The sequence below is a fragment of the Anomalospiza imberbis genome, chromosome 10 (assembly GCF_031753505.1).
Source record: "Anomalospiza imberbis isolate Cuckoo-Finch-1a 21T00152 chromosome 10, ASM3175350v1, whole genome shotgun sequence".
Lineage (NCBI taxonomy): Eukaryota > Metazoa > Chordata > Aves > Passeriformes > Viduidae > Anomalospiza > Anomalospiza imberbis.
This window is the reverse complement of record NC_089690.1, coordinates 26396321-26410034: the sequence shown is the minus strand read 5'-3', so window position 1 is coordinate 26410034 and position 13714 is coordinate 26396321. Positions and strand designations below refer to the sequence as shown.

Below are 13714 nucleotides of genomic sequence, written 5' to 3'. Positions count from 1 at the left end.
GAAGGGCTGAGAACTATGTATAAAACTCATTAATATTGTATTGCTTTGCAGCAGCACAGAGCTCTGCCCAATAACCTAAACAATGCTAGTCCCAGGAGAAGCCTAGGTACATTAAAAAATGCTGGAAGGCTTTAATACTTGTATTACCCTTTAAATATCCATCATCATCTTTGAGTCTCATGTGCTTTCCTTCTGCTGAGTTGAATTCCCTAGCATTTGGTGCTGCAGTCATCATTCCTGGAGACTTCCATTTGAGGGCTGGCTGCTGCCATTGCCCAGCTGAGTGCCAAGTGCTTTTCTTCCTCCTTATGTTTGTATTAGTTGGCCATCTGCATGACATTAATGCTCTCACCTCTGTGGCATTAATGATTTCACCCCCAGCCCTTGTGCTCTGCATTCAGAAGGCAATGATGACAGAAGGAGCTGCTTAGAGGAGCCACAGCTAAGCCTTTTCCTTATGAGAAAATATAAAGCATTTGCAACAATTTGCTTAGGAATTTGACAGTTTTCCTTTGTATTTCATTCATGAAGCTTGTGTGGGAATAAAATACATCATCTCCACAACTAATGCAACTGTAACAAAAATCCAGCAGAGACATCCCCATTAATTTTAAGTGGATTTTTTCTCTTTGACTTCATGCACTTGCTCTCATCAGAAACCTTCATTGACCTCCTGGGAGCTCTTTGGTTTCACACAAAATGGAGGCACAAATGATGCCAAGTTGTAATAGGACTCCCATTTGTTCTTGGATCAAAAGACTGCCAGATAGGGAAGAAGGGAGCATCTGGTTCCTGGTGTCACTCTTTATACCACCAAGCTGAAGGAAACAACATCACTGCTGGAATCATCTCTGCCAGCCTCAGCTGACAGGACTGGCACGGAGCAAGGTACACGCTGCAGGGATGGAGACAGTAGCCTAATTATTCTCATGTCCATGATACACTGAGTGCACTCAGTTTACCAGGGGATAAACAGAGCTTTCAGGGGGATGGGGACAGCTGAGGAGAATTCTCTTTTGATTTACATCCTCCAGCACTCGTCACATGCAGTGCTGTGAAAACAGCAGGGATATGGAAGATGCTTGCTGCAGCTGAGAAGACATTCCCGATTCCTTTAAAAACTCAGTTTAAAAACACAGTTTGCCAGGAAGAACAGATCCAGTCTAACAGAGCCCATCATGACTTGCTTGTGCAGAGAAAGGCTCTCACTGCTGAAGCTGTTACTCTGCTGTTATGAGCCAGTAAGACTTCAAAAGTGCCTGACTGCCTATATAAATAGAAAACTTGTGGAAATACAAGCCCCAGAGGATATGCAGCATACCAATATGTGCTTATCAGTAGCTTGTCCATATTTACTTTGGGCTTCTTTCAAAATTATGGTTTAGGGGGATAATTGACTATTTAGCCTTGTATTTTGGTTCACTTTAAAACCTGTAACTTCTTCAGGCTCTGGTTCATTAAAGTCCTGCAAGATGCTTGTAGCATCAGGATATTTGCTTTCTCTTTTCACCCTGCACCCCTCAATGGCTGCATCAGTTTGTGGCCTGCCATGGCCCAGAGCTGGCTTTCAGAGCTGCAGATGTGGGCACAGGAGTGCAGCTGCTGGCTGCAGAACAGGGGCTGGATTTAAGCACCAACCAAGGGGCTGCAGCCACTGTGTCTGTCATGAGGATCTCACTTTTGAAGGGTTTGTTTTGTTCTTAATCTTTGCTGTGGAAAGCTTCTGCACTGGCAGAGAAAAAACCCTGTGACTCTGAGTTCAACCAGCTGAACTGGGAGGAAAGTGCAAGGGAAATGCCATGGAACTGATCAGACTTGTACCACAAGGTCACAAACCCAGAGCTTGTTTAAAAAGGGTGTATCTGGTATTTTCTGGATACTTGCAGAAATGCAGGGAGGGAGCTCATGATACTCAGAGTTATTAATTTGTTCTGGTTTTTGTTTTTGTTTTTGTTTTTTTGTTTCCTTTTCAAACAAAATTGACGCTTCTCAGAGATGTTTCAGAGCTTTGTCCTATGTCCCCTATGTCAGGTATGGGTTGCATGAGGGAAGAAGGATGTTACAAAGAATACCAGACATAATCCAGTTTAGAAGAGCTTTATGTAGTCATTAAGAAACATCAAGTAACACAGATTCCACTCCAAGCATTGTCCCTGTGCCCAAATGCAAGGCTCTGAAGGGTAAGGCAATAGAGAGCTGTGAATAGCTTATTGTATCACTTTTCATTGGACTGTCTGCCTTCAATTTCTTAGTACACTGTTTACAGAAGTTTAGTGATATTTGTAAGTCACACTCCATCAATATGTGGTGTTTCAGAATTGTCTTTATTTGATTATTTTTCTGCCTTTGAAAAGAAATTTAATTCTTACTGTTGTATGATGAAGTTCATATTTGTAATATATTTTTGTGACTAGATCCCTTCTTAGACTGATAACAGGAAAAGCAAGTGAAATGGGTTCATCTAAAGTTCAGCATCCAACCTTATAATTTTAGAAAGCTGACTTTATAGGAAGAGAGCAGCTGTTCAATCCTGTAAACTACCTATGCTGAAAAATAAAATTTTATTAGAGACAAGCAGGGTTGAACACGTACCATTAGCCCACCAGCAAAGCAATTCTGATACAGCCACCAAAGAGTCATATAGTCCAGAATTCAATTTATGGAAGTCAGGTCCTACTTTCATGCCAAGACCAATTTACAAAGTCAGGATATCCCATAAAAAACCACAAGTATCAGAAAGTCACAAAGAATTCAAAGTCAAGACCCCTACAGAAAGCAGCACTTACAAACAGACAGTGTTAGTCTTGATGAGAGCACCCAGCATTTGCACATAAATGTGAAGGATTACACCTTCCTGCAGAAGTGTGCTGAAACCAGCAGCATGAGGCAGGAAAGGGAAAGGGAAAGGGAAAGGGAAAGGGAAAGGGAAAGGGAAAGGGAAAGGGAAAGGGAAAGGTTGATATCAGCATTACGTACTCCAGAGAAAAAGCCTAAAAGGCATAAAAACCCTTGGGTGATACAGAAGCCTTCTTGCTGTAATTGCAGACCTTACACATTAGTTATTCACATGAAGCTTCTGGAAAAGCAGGAATGTTCTGTTTTTATCTTGAAATGTGACATATTTTATTTGGCACAATGAATTGTACTCTAGGCACTACTTAGCTCCATAGCTGTAGGAAGAGTTTCTGCTTGAGATGTTTAACGTATCTGTTAGCAAGTTCAGAAACTGGAGTGTAAAATCCAAGGCACCATGAACATTTGAAATAGTCTTCGTTCTGTGTGGTAGTTTAACATCAAGTATCAGAGAATGCAGTTGAAAATATTGCTTATATCAAGAAAAGCAACACAGTATTTTTATGTAATTAATATCTTATGGATCAGTCTCAGTGAAGTGTCCCTCTCTGCTTATTCACTAAACAATGCAAAATAGCACATGGTAAACAAAGACATCACCTGAGAACTGCATTTTTCTGTAGTAGAGGGCTATGAAACATGAGCTATTTCATTAAGGGTAGCCTAACTTCATCATAAAAAACTGTTTTCTGGACCTGAATAAATAACGAAAAATATCCCTACTGAATGGAGTTACAATATCTAGTACTTCCCTGAATATTGCTCAACAGTAAGAAAAAAGCAATACAGAATGTGGTATGGGGAATATGCTCATCTGATAAAGGGTCTATTTAGATTGGGTAACATGAGATTAGTAATTAAAAATGAGAGAAAGGTCACTAATTTGGTGGCTCAGGCTTTGCACTGAGAAGGGAAATATATTCAATATTGTCCAAGGCAGGCATAGCTAAGTTCAGTTTCCCTGTGCTTGCTTAGATCTCTGCCCTGGGACCAATGACCAACCATTACCTGATCCCTGCTGCTGGGAATGGTGTTACAGGAACAGAGGCTTGTCCCTGCATGCCTAGCAGCACTGGGGACCAAAGAAAGTTTTAGATACAAGGTTGAGATGGAACACAAGGAAGAGCTGTTTAGTCATTTTAGTGTCAATCATGCTCTCCTAATTCTAATAAAGTTCTGGCAGGAGTTTTGGAAGAAAACAGTTCTCTGTAGGGCCTTATTACTGTCATGGAAGTGTCAGCACTTAAGTGGATTGCCTGAACTTTCCAAGTGAAGTATATTGATCAGCAAATGGAAATCACTGCACAGAGGAGGTGCAAAGAACACTGAATATTCACTTTCTCTTGAAAATGTCATGGAAATGTCTGGCAGATAATTGTCATTTGCTTTTCTACAATAACTACTCAAGACTTCCATCTCTCCCATTATAAGCACTTGGAATAGAAACTCACAAGCTGAGTTTATTAATCTTAGTGGATGTTTCTGCATTAAAGTGCTTCAGATGTGTATTGGAGTGAGACAGGTACCCATCAGAGCAGAAGTGTACAATCATTGCCATCTGAAAGTGTCTCACTGTTGTTAATTTTAATAATTTGGAAGAACTCTAAAAACACTGTGAAAAGTGAAAAAGCCAAAGGAGTTCAGTTGTCAAATAGCACAGCTTTTGGAAAGGAGTTCATCCCCCAATAGAAGAAAAATACAAGTTCAGCAGCTCTGTAAATGTTATTTCCATGTAGCAAGACCAACATTTAGAATTAAATAGGCAAGAATTGTAACTGATGTAAATTAGATTCTGTGTGTCCATATAAAATGAACTACTGGCCTGTAAGCTGGTGTAGATAACAAAAGGAACAAACTTAGTGTATAAAAAAGAAAAGGTAGTATCAGAGAAATTGAAAGACTCATCCTAAAATTTCAGTGCCCATGCACATGCCCACAGCTCTTGGTCTGCTGCCCTTCTTTGAATCCCATTTTTAATGGCACTTCCAACCTCTGGTAACCAGACGTGGCACTCGATGATTTCCATGTGTGGCAGGCACACTGAACATCCCAGCCCCACTGCTGTGCAGATACCTGGCTACACTCACATAGCACTGCCAGGTGCAGCAGGAGTGTCTGTCAGCAAACACTTTCCTGGCTCTGAGCATCTGGCTCAGAAGGGCTTTTTCAGCACCAGAATGATTCCCAAGAGACAGGCAGATGGTACCATCTGTGCAGTCTTCTGACTTCCAGCCTTAGTGCTCGCTGCCATCTCACTGGGTACAAATTTTATTTAGGAATAGCCTGTTCAGTTATTGTTATATATATTATTTTATTAACCAGCAACTGATTCACATTTAGAATTGTCCTAAAAATGTCCAGGGCCAGTTGTCATCTCCCTGCCTCTTTCATGGTTCTCAGGAAGCTCATTTTCATGGAAATGAGTCACATCCTTAGAGCATGCTTCACTCATTATCTTGTCAAAGCAGAAACACAGATAATGAGAAAATGCACTTAGGGAGAATTACCAGGCCATGGACTTAGATGGGACCCAAAGTCACCTGAAGTAGTCTTAGAAGAGAAAATGTTGAACAGCGAGTGTTTCAGTAAATAGAGTAGGAAAAAGAATAAATTACACTGTGCTGTGATTCTAATAACCGATGTGTCTCTTATCCAAGCCTTATCTTCAGTTGGCTGCAGGTTTAAAACCTTGCATAGTAGCTAAAAATACAGAAAAACATGCTGTACATTCTTCAAGAGGGGCGATTAGCCTCCTGCTGGAGGAATGTCAGCTATTGTTCTCCTCCCAATCAGAGCAGTTTCAAGATGAAGCTAAAGTCACTTTTTATTTTCCATCTCAAGTTTCCATGGTAACAGTATGTAATCATCATATTTGTAAATAGCAACTACCCATTTAACTTCACAGCCACTCTGAACATTTTTTGCTACAATTTTAACGTCCTTGAAATGTCCAACTCTTGTCTTCTTACAATCCTTATGTCAGTACAGATAATTATTTGGGGATATTTCTGTTTAAGAAATTTTCAGTGATGCAGTAGCACTGTAGTACATCTGTATATAACACAGATGTGTGGGGTTCTGTACACACACAGACACATTATGAACATTCTCTGGCAATGGCACATCCCATTTTAAATCTTTATTTTTCAATTTCTTACAACGTTGCCAAGTCCAGGCCACTCAGGTTGAACGCCATTCGGCCCAATTAACATTCCAGAGATTTCTTTTGGAGTTTCAGCTAACTTTTTTCAGTTGTGGCCAAAAATGTGGCTATGGAAGAAAAGAACAGTTTGCCTTCATGGACTGGATCCTTACAGCTTTTTCAGCAAATCTGGGAACAGGGCATGGCTGATACCTTGCTGTCACAGACGCAGATTTTTCTTGTCCTACTAAGAATTATCCCAAATTGGGCCAACTTTTAATCTTCATACTCTCATAAACACAATCTAGATTTCCTACAATTCATAGGCTGGAATTTGCTGGGGTTTCTATCTGCACTAGGCACAGTATGGTCCATGAGAACTCCTACATGCTGCTTCAGCATGGAATGACACTTGATGCCTTCCTGCCTCTCCTTGGCTCCAGGGCAGACTGGGGACAAGTGGTGAGGACAGAACAGAGAGCAAGAGAGCAGCAGAAGGACTCTCCTGTGAGACCTGCACATCTGGTTAACATTAAACAGGTATTTAAAAGCTTTCCAGAGTAAGGACACAGAGCATTTTTAACGAAGCCATTTCTCTGAATCTCTCAAATCTCATCCCTTGCAAACTTAAGCCTCTTTCCCATTTCTACCCCATCCACCTTACGTCCCCAGAACACCTCTTCCTGTGGAATTAAACATCTAGAATACAGCTTTTGGGTTTGATCTGAGCCAGTGGTCTGTATTGGAATCTTGTCATTTGTTTTCCATTAGAAAAAACGGAGAATGAAGTGGGGAATTACTTTGATGTAGCCCTTTTCCAAAGAAAACACAAATGTCTATTTCCTTGGGCACAGGAGGAATTAAACAAAGAGTTGCTTTACTCAGCATCTAGTCCCTCCCAATTTGCACTTGGCCAGAGAAGTTAATTCTGGCCACAATCCTAAAGCTATTCCACAGAGAAACGTGTCTTTACTACATATCTCCTGCCTAAAAGGTCACTGGCTATACCCATGAATTCTGGAACACAGCCTTCACTCACAACTTTTTTTAAAGGACATAATTTTAAAGAAAAAATAGCAACAGAAAAGTCCTTGCAGGTTTGTTTAACCAAAGTTAAACAGTTCCATTGTGCAAAGATGAATGCACTATTAATGAGAAATACCAGTTATTTGAAACATGCTTAAAACTTAGAAATACTAGAAAAATATTCATATTTTCTTTTTTCCCTTCCACATTCTAGGAAATAATCCTAATTTTTTCAGATAGACATCTGAAGTGAAGCACATTAATTTTGGGTGATTCCTGCAGGAGTCCTGTTACCTGGTTCCCAGAGGGCTGGAATACAGACAATAGAAGCAGCAGCAGCAGATTCTGTAATGCTCCTAATTACCTCCTGCTTTAAGTCATTTTTTGTTGAGGTGTCTGGAGAAATACACAGAAAAGAGGCTTGGTTACTTTAATAATAAGTAACATCAAATATACTCATTCACTTTAGTAGTGAACAAATGAAAAAAGAAGCATAAATTGTAGATTTTTTTGTTTAATATATGAAAATTATAACATTATTTTTCTTCACAACACTAAATTAACCTTCCTTCTCTTGTCTTTTGCAAAGTGTTGACATCAAATAAACAGCAGTAAGTGACAGCGAATACAAATTAGCTTCCTTTTCTAAGTGTTATGGTTCTTACTCCTGATTCTGGCAAATGCAGGGGAAAATTGAACGTAGTATTCTGTCGGAACCCAGAACGCCCTTGGACACTCTTGGATGTTCCAGGCCCAGGTCAGAAGCATTTGAGACCCTGGAATGCAGCCACAGAACCCTGTGGCTTTGAACCTGATCCATGGAACAATTTACCAACCTTGCAGGAAGAACAAGAAATCACAAGTTTAGATATTGTAGTAGAAGTAGTCGCAAAGGGAAAGCTGTATAGGGGGGTTTTAGGCCTTGTACAGAGGGGTCTGAGTTTTGTGTACATGGGGGTCAGAGGTTCTAAGATGGAGGGATTTGGGTGTGCCCTGTCCTCCTTCTTTCTCCTTCCTAACCTCCATGTTCTTGGTGATGTTGGCACTCACAGATTGGTTTAGAGTAGAAAGTCACCGTTCAATATAGGTGATGGGCATTGGGGAAAAACCATAAACATTTAACACGTCATGTATGATATAAAAGAAGGCACCAGCCCCCTGGGTGGCAGAGTGTGCCCTTGCCTGACTGCTGAATGGACCGCAGCAGTTCAGGGAGAAATCTTTTAGATAACACACAATAAACTACCTTGAGACCGGACGACTGAAGACTACTGAGTCTTTCTTTGGAGACACGGGTTGGAGGAGAGACTTTTCCACCTTTCAGGGTCACCCCAATCAGGGAGTGAGCCCTGGCAGTATTCCAGAACACTCTCTGGGAATTGTCAAATATTCTACTGATACCAGACTGAATGATGTTAAACGTTTATCTGTTGCAGTTTACTTATCTTCTGGGGAGTGGAGCTAACTAGTTCTATGTTGGATTTTTATTCAATTCTAACAAAAGATTTTGCCAGTTTTGTTTGTAGAGGCTCGTGGTGGCTCAGAGCTCTATAAAAACAGTGCAGGTGTTCACTCTGCCAGAACTGCTGATGGCCTGCAGGTCTGAGAAGGGTCTTTCCTCTGCTTTTGAAAGTAAAGGAGATTATTACAGTGCTGTCAACAATACTCAGCAAAGATGTAGCTGAAGATTTGCATCATTAATATAAGTCACAACGGTAACATTTGTAAAGCCTCACTAAATGCCACAAGGCACTGTCTTTATTGTAAGCTCTCACAAGAGAAACATAGGAAATATCTCTTTCCTTATTATTTCCTCAACCTTTAAGCAGCCATATAGTTTGTCTTCAAAAGTTGTCCATGTGTTTATCAATAGGACACAATGGCTTAAAATCTGTCTCCAATTAGGGCAAAAGAAATCTAACCAGGAAATCAAGGATTTTACCTCATAGATTCATTTATCTGTGTAGTAACAGAGTAGAGTTGAGCTATTTATGACACAGTGATATTTACATACACTCCAAAATCTGTTTAATTTTCTGTCTTTCATTTCGTAATTCCTGGCTTTTGGATGTTAGGGATCATTACAAAGTTCTTACCATGTTTTCTGTCACACATTTTCAATCCTCAGTATGATGGAACTAGTATTTTGTCTGGTGAATTAACCCCATATATGACTTACTTTTATCATGTTGTGCTTTGGAATTAAGAGCCAGGCTGAGTGCCTGTTAACAGCCCCTGTGCATCACTGTGCATGAAGGAGGCATGCTGAGTGAAAATACTTCTGATGCCCATAAAACAGAATCAAAAGAAATGGTTCTGTTGAGTAATAAATCATGTCTGATGTGAGTTAGAATTATGCCACAGCTGGTGTCCACATGGACTGCTATTTTCAGAGGCTTTTGTGTACCTGACAAAGATATTTGTGAGGACTTTACATTAGAGGAAAGGACGTGTCCCATACAGAAATTAAACTTGTATAAAAAGTGAATGTGCCCACTCCTGAGAAAGGGCAAGTCTGAGGGATGATAACACCCTGAGGTATTTTCATATGGCTGATGGGTCAGTGAGGTTCTCAAAAAATCAGAACAAGTTTGCACATTTCTTTTTCTGTTTGCCACCCTTTGAAATGTGTTTGCCACCCAAAGTGTTTGATCAAAACATGTATTTTTGAAGATTTTTAATGAAGGAGAATGATAAAGCCTAAAGAGATGGCATTTTGAGCTTGTGGAAAAAATAAGAAGAAAAAGCATGGGAACTCCTGGATGTTGAAGAAAGGGGTAGGAATGGGAGAAGCTAAAAATGAGAAATGCTTGTGAATACTTTTGTATCATTCACCAGTCTTATTGAGGACAATCAAAACTGCCTAAAATCTAGTTTTCAATTACCTTTTTGCCAGTTCTTAGGAATATTTTTTTAAATACAGGGCCACTTGAGAGTGCTGAACAACAAGCAATGAAAATGTACCCTGAATTAACACAACCCTCCACACATCTCCATTCCAAGTTCTTAACTGCAAGTTTTGCTTCCTTTAGAGTTTGCATCATGGGTTTGAAATACACAGATGGTACAATTGAAAATTGCTATAAATACATATTATTATAATATATAATATTTATTATAATATTATATTGCATTTTTGCAAATATTAAAATAGATTCTATATGTGTCATGTTAAAATAACTTTATTATAAAAATATAGTTTTTATTTCTATTGTTAATTAAACTTAATAAAATAGCTGATATAAGTGTACTTATATTAAAATACCTACTTAAATGAAGTAGCACCCAGTAAACATATAAAGAAAACACCTACTACAAACATACCAACTATCAACACTCACTGTCTAAAAACAGTGTAGACCAAGACCCAAAAACTAAAAGTGATAAAAATAAACTAAAACCACAACCTAAGAGCACTGTAAAAAAATAAAACCAAAAAAGAGCCATACTAAACAGTTCTTAGAATATGTAAACTAATTTAGAAAAAAAGTTTACTATACATAATTATTTAAAAATATATAACAAACTGATGTAATAAAATATTATATTAAAAGTATTTCCAAAATAACAAGTGTACTCTTAACTAAATACCCAACACCCAGCTGTTTTTAACCCTTTATTTCTGTCTCCTACTGTCCTTTATTAAACTTTTAAATTTTCACAAGAAAGTAAAGGTGTTTTTCACAAAAATCACCAAAAAACACTACAGAAAATACTAAGACAGTAAGTAACTACCTATTTGTTTCATACAAGACTGTTTCCTGGATAAAAATGTCAGAGTGTTGCAGTAGGTTTTATTGGCACTGGGTAGGGGATCCAAGGCAGGGATCTGCCTCCTCAGGCAGCCCCCAGGGGACTGGAGATGCACAAGTTTCCAGAGCAGTCCAAGCAATTCCAAGTGAGCCAGATTCTTAGCAGTGCAGAACAGTGGGATGTTGGGTGCTTGAAATACTCTGAAAAATCCCACAAAACACAGGGAATAATTTTGGAGCAAGTGTCATCTCAGTGTATATGGCACAATTCCCTGCAGTGCCTTTGTTTTCACATCCTTATTACTGCAAATTGAGTCTCCCCAACACACAGGCTGCAGGACCCACAACCACACATTTGCAAGCAGGTTTTTGGTGCCACTACAGCAGTGAGGACCTCTCATCCCCCAGACAGGTCTCTCTCATCTTCCACAAACAAATCACACTCAGAAGGACTGCATGGCAGTGCTGGACACTCTTTCTGAGTCACCTTCCTGCTCATTCCTGCTGAGGTAGTAATGGTACCATTCTTCTTGTCCTGTAGCTGCCATTTATTGCAAGATTCCTCTGCAAGTGACCAGCATGAGGGATAAATGTCAGCTCACATTTCTGGAGAGTATATTACAACAACAGGGAGACATTTGAGGATAATTAGAAAAGTGCAAGCTGCCCTACCTGTCATAAATGTCAGCAAGCTGAGAATCAATTTGCATTTGTCGTACAGAGAATATTATCACTTCTACGTTTTACTACTGAAAATATGCCACTACACAAGGGAAGTATCAGAAGGTCTCCAGTTTTATTCATTTTTAACAATAATACCCATTTTACTCTAATTTTTACCAACCACATCTATATGTGTGTTTTTGCCTGGTTGACAGGGGCTGGGCACCATATAACTGATCTATAGTTAATAAATTGGACTAAAACTTGCACAAACCAGACAGAGACTGCCTTCTGAATGTGCTGCTGGGGTGTAAGAGTTCAGAGCGTTGCTTTGTCATGTCTTTGGTATCAGGTTTTTCTTTGGGCTGGAATATTTGCTGTCATGATGTATGGAATTACACCAGGAGACAAGTTGAACTTACAGTTGAACTTACAATATTTTGCAGAATTCTGTCTGGCACAAAGACCAGCACCCTGTGGTTTTAACAGTGATGCACAGTGGGATAACTCATGGGGGTGCTGATGGTGTTGTACACCCCTAAGTGAGAGAAACACCAGTGAAACCTGAGCTCACCAGATTCCTGAGCCCCACTGTAACCTCAGGGGTGTCACACCCCTCAGGATGCCAGGATCATCTGTGTGAGCTGTGTGCTGCCCAGGGCTCCACTGGTTCCACTGGGGACCTTCTGAAAGCAAAGCACGACCTGGCATCTTTCACTGTCGCCCCTGAAGGTGTTGATTTATCCACATCTGTTGTTTGCTCCAGCAGCCCAGGGACAGGGCACTGGGCCACTCAGCTCCTACCTGTCAGCAGCTGTCTGTGCCTGATGGCAGTGTGACTCTCCCTGGTTTGTGTATTTCTGTGCAGCCCAGCACCAACAATAACGGATTTGCTGTGCTGCCAGCAGCCCCTCATTGGTGGTGTCAGTCATAGTGCGTGTCAGGAGCACCCCGGAACCAGTGGTGCTGTTTGCACCGACTTCTCAGGACAAATCCCCTCTGTCCAGACATTACAAAGTCCTGTTTCCTCACCTGTTGTTGGGCACTATGAGTGTTGGCTTGGTTGGGCCTTTTCCACAGGTGTGTGCAGCTCCAGGCGTGTGTTTTTGAGGGGCAGCAATGTCAATCCTGCTCAGCTGTCCCTTGGCTCTCTTGTGCTGCCATGTTCAGTGATGCCCACAGGCTCTGGGGCTAAATTCACACTGCTGCCTTGGCCCATCCTCAGCAGGTACTTAAAAGGTCAATTTTAGATCTCTTGAGATGGTAATTCTGAGTGCTTTGACTGAGTATTACACCTTGCCAGAGCCAGGCAGGTGTAACACTTGCATCCATCAACTGGAGAATGGAGAATTAGTTAGAAAACGCTCTTATACATCCCGTTTTAATTCACTGTGCTCTTCTGTTTCAGTTTTGTACATACCTTGGTGCAGTTCAAGCCTCTAGAAAAGTTTCCCGGGTTTGTCTGCTGAGCAAAAAAAACTGTTGGGAAAGCAGGGATTTTAAGGCGGCGTCCCCACAGTGGCAGTGATTTGTGGAAAGAAAACTCCCCAGCTCGTAAAAGTCGTGACGTGTGCCCAGTAAGGCACTGACCCCATGTCCCAGTAGGAGTGCCTTACTGGGCTGCTGGTGCCATTGGGGGGGCTGTGTAATCCTGGTTTCAGGATTAAACCCTCTTTTCACTACGTTTCAGCTCACATAGACCTTCACGCTCCAGCTCTGCCTCTTTCCTCGGCAAAGGGTCCCTGCTCCTTGCAGGAAGGGCACTGCACCCCCTGGAAGGAGTGGCTCAAAAAGCTCTGTACAGCCCCCAAACCGTGTTTGCCATAGGACTTGGAGAGGCCTTCACGGAAGCAGGATTTTTCTTTCAAAAAACTGATGTGAAAACCAGTTGGCACCTCCAGAACCGTGCCAGCCAGCCTCAGTTTCCGCACCGTAAGCTGTCGTGCCACACGGCAGCTGGTTTCATGCATCTGACTCTAAGGCTGAGGAAGGGGTCAGCGAGCTGTGCTGGCAGGCGCTTTAATGGGATTATGCAGCAGGCCGCTAAGGCTCCCGGGGACACTGGAACGTGCCGTTAGAACACTCCGCTGACCTATTTACTTCTCAGCGCAGTATCTGCCCCTCTCGCGGCGCAGGTTCGCCTGCCCCAAGCCCCGAGCGCTGAGGGGCCGGGCCGCGCTCACCGCGCCCGCCATGGCGCCGGGCCGCGCAGTCACGTGCCCCCGGCCTTCCGCGCACGTGACCGCCTGCCCGCCGCGGCCGGGCGGAAGTGACGTCA

The 13714-nt window shown here is 41.5% G+C and overlaps 1 long non-coding RNA gene across 1 annotated transcript; it reads right to left on the bottom strand.

The window, feature by feature from the left end:
- Positions 1–11550: 11550 nt before the first annotated feature.
- On the bottom strand, positions 11551–13625 carry LOC137480280 (uncharacterized). The gene is made up of 2 exons (XR_011002775.1): positions 12857–13625; positions 11551–12771 (listed from the first exon to the last, which is right to left on the bottom strand). It is a non-coding gene; the product is annotated as an uncharacterized lncRNA (long non-coding RNA).
- Between the last annotated feature and the right edge of the window lie 89 nt (positions 13626–13714).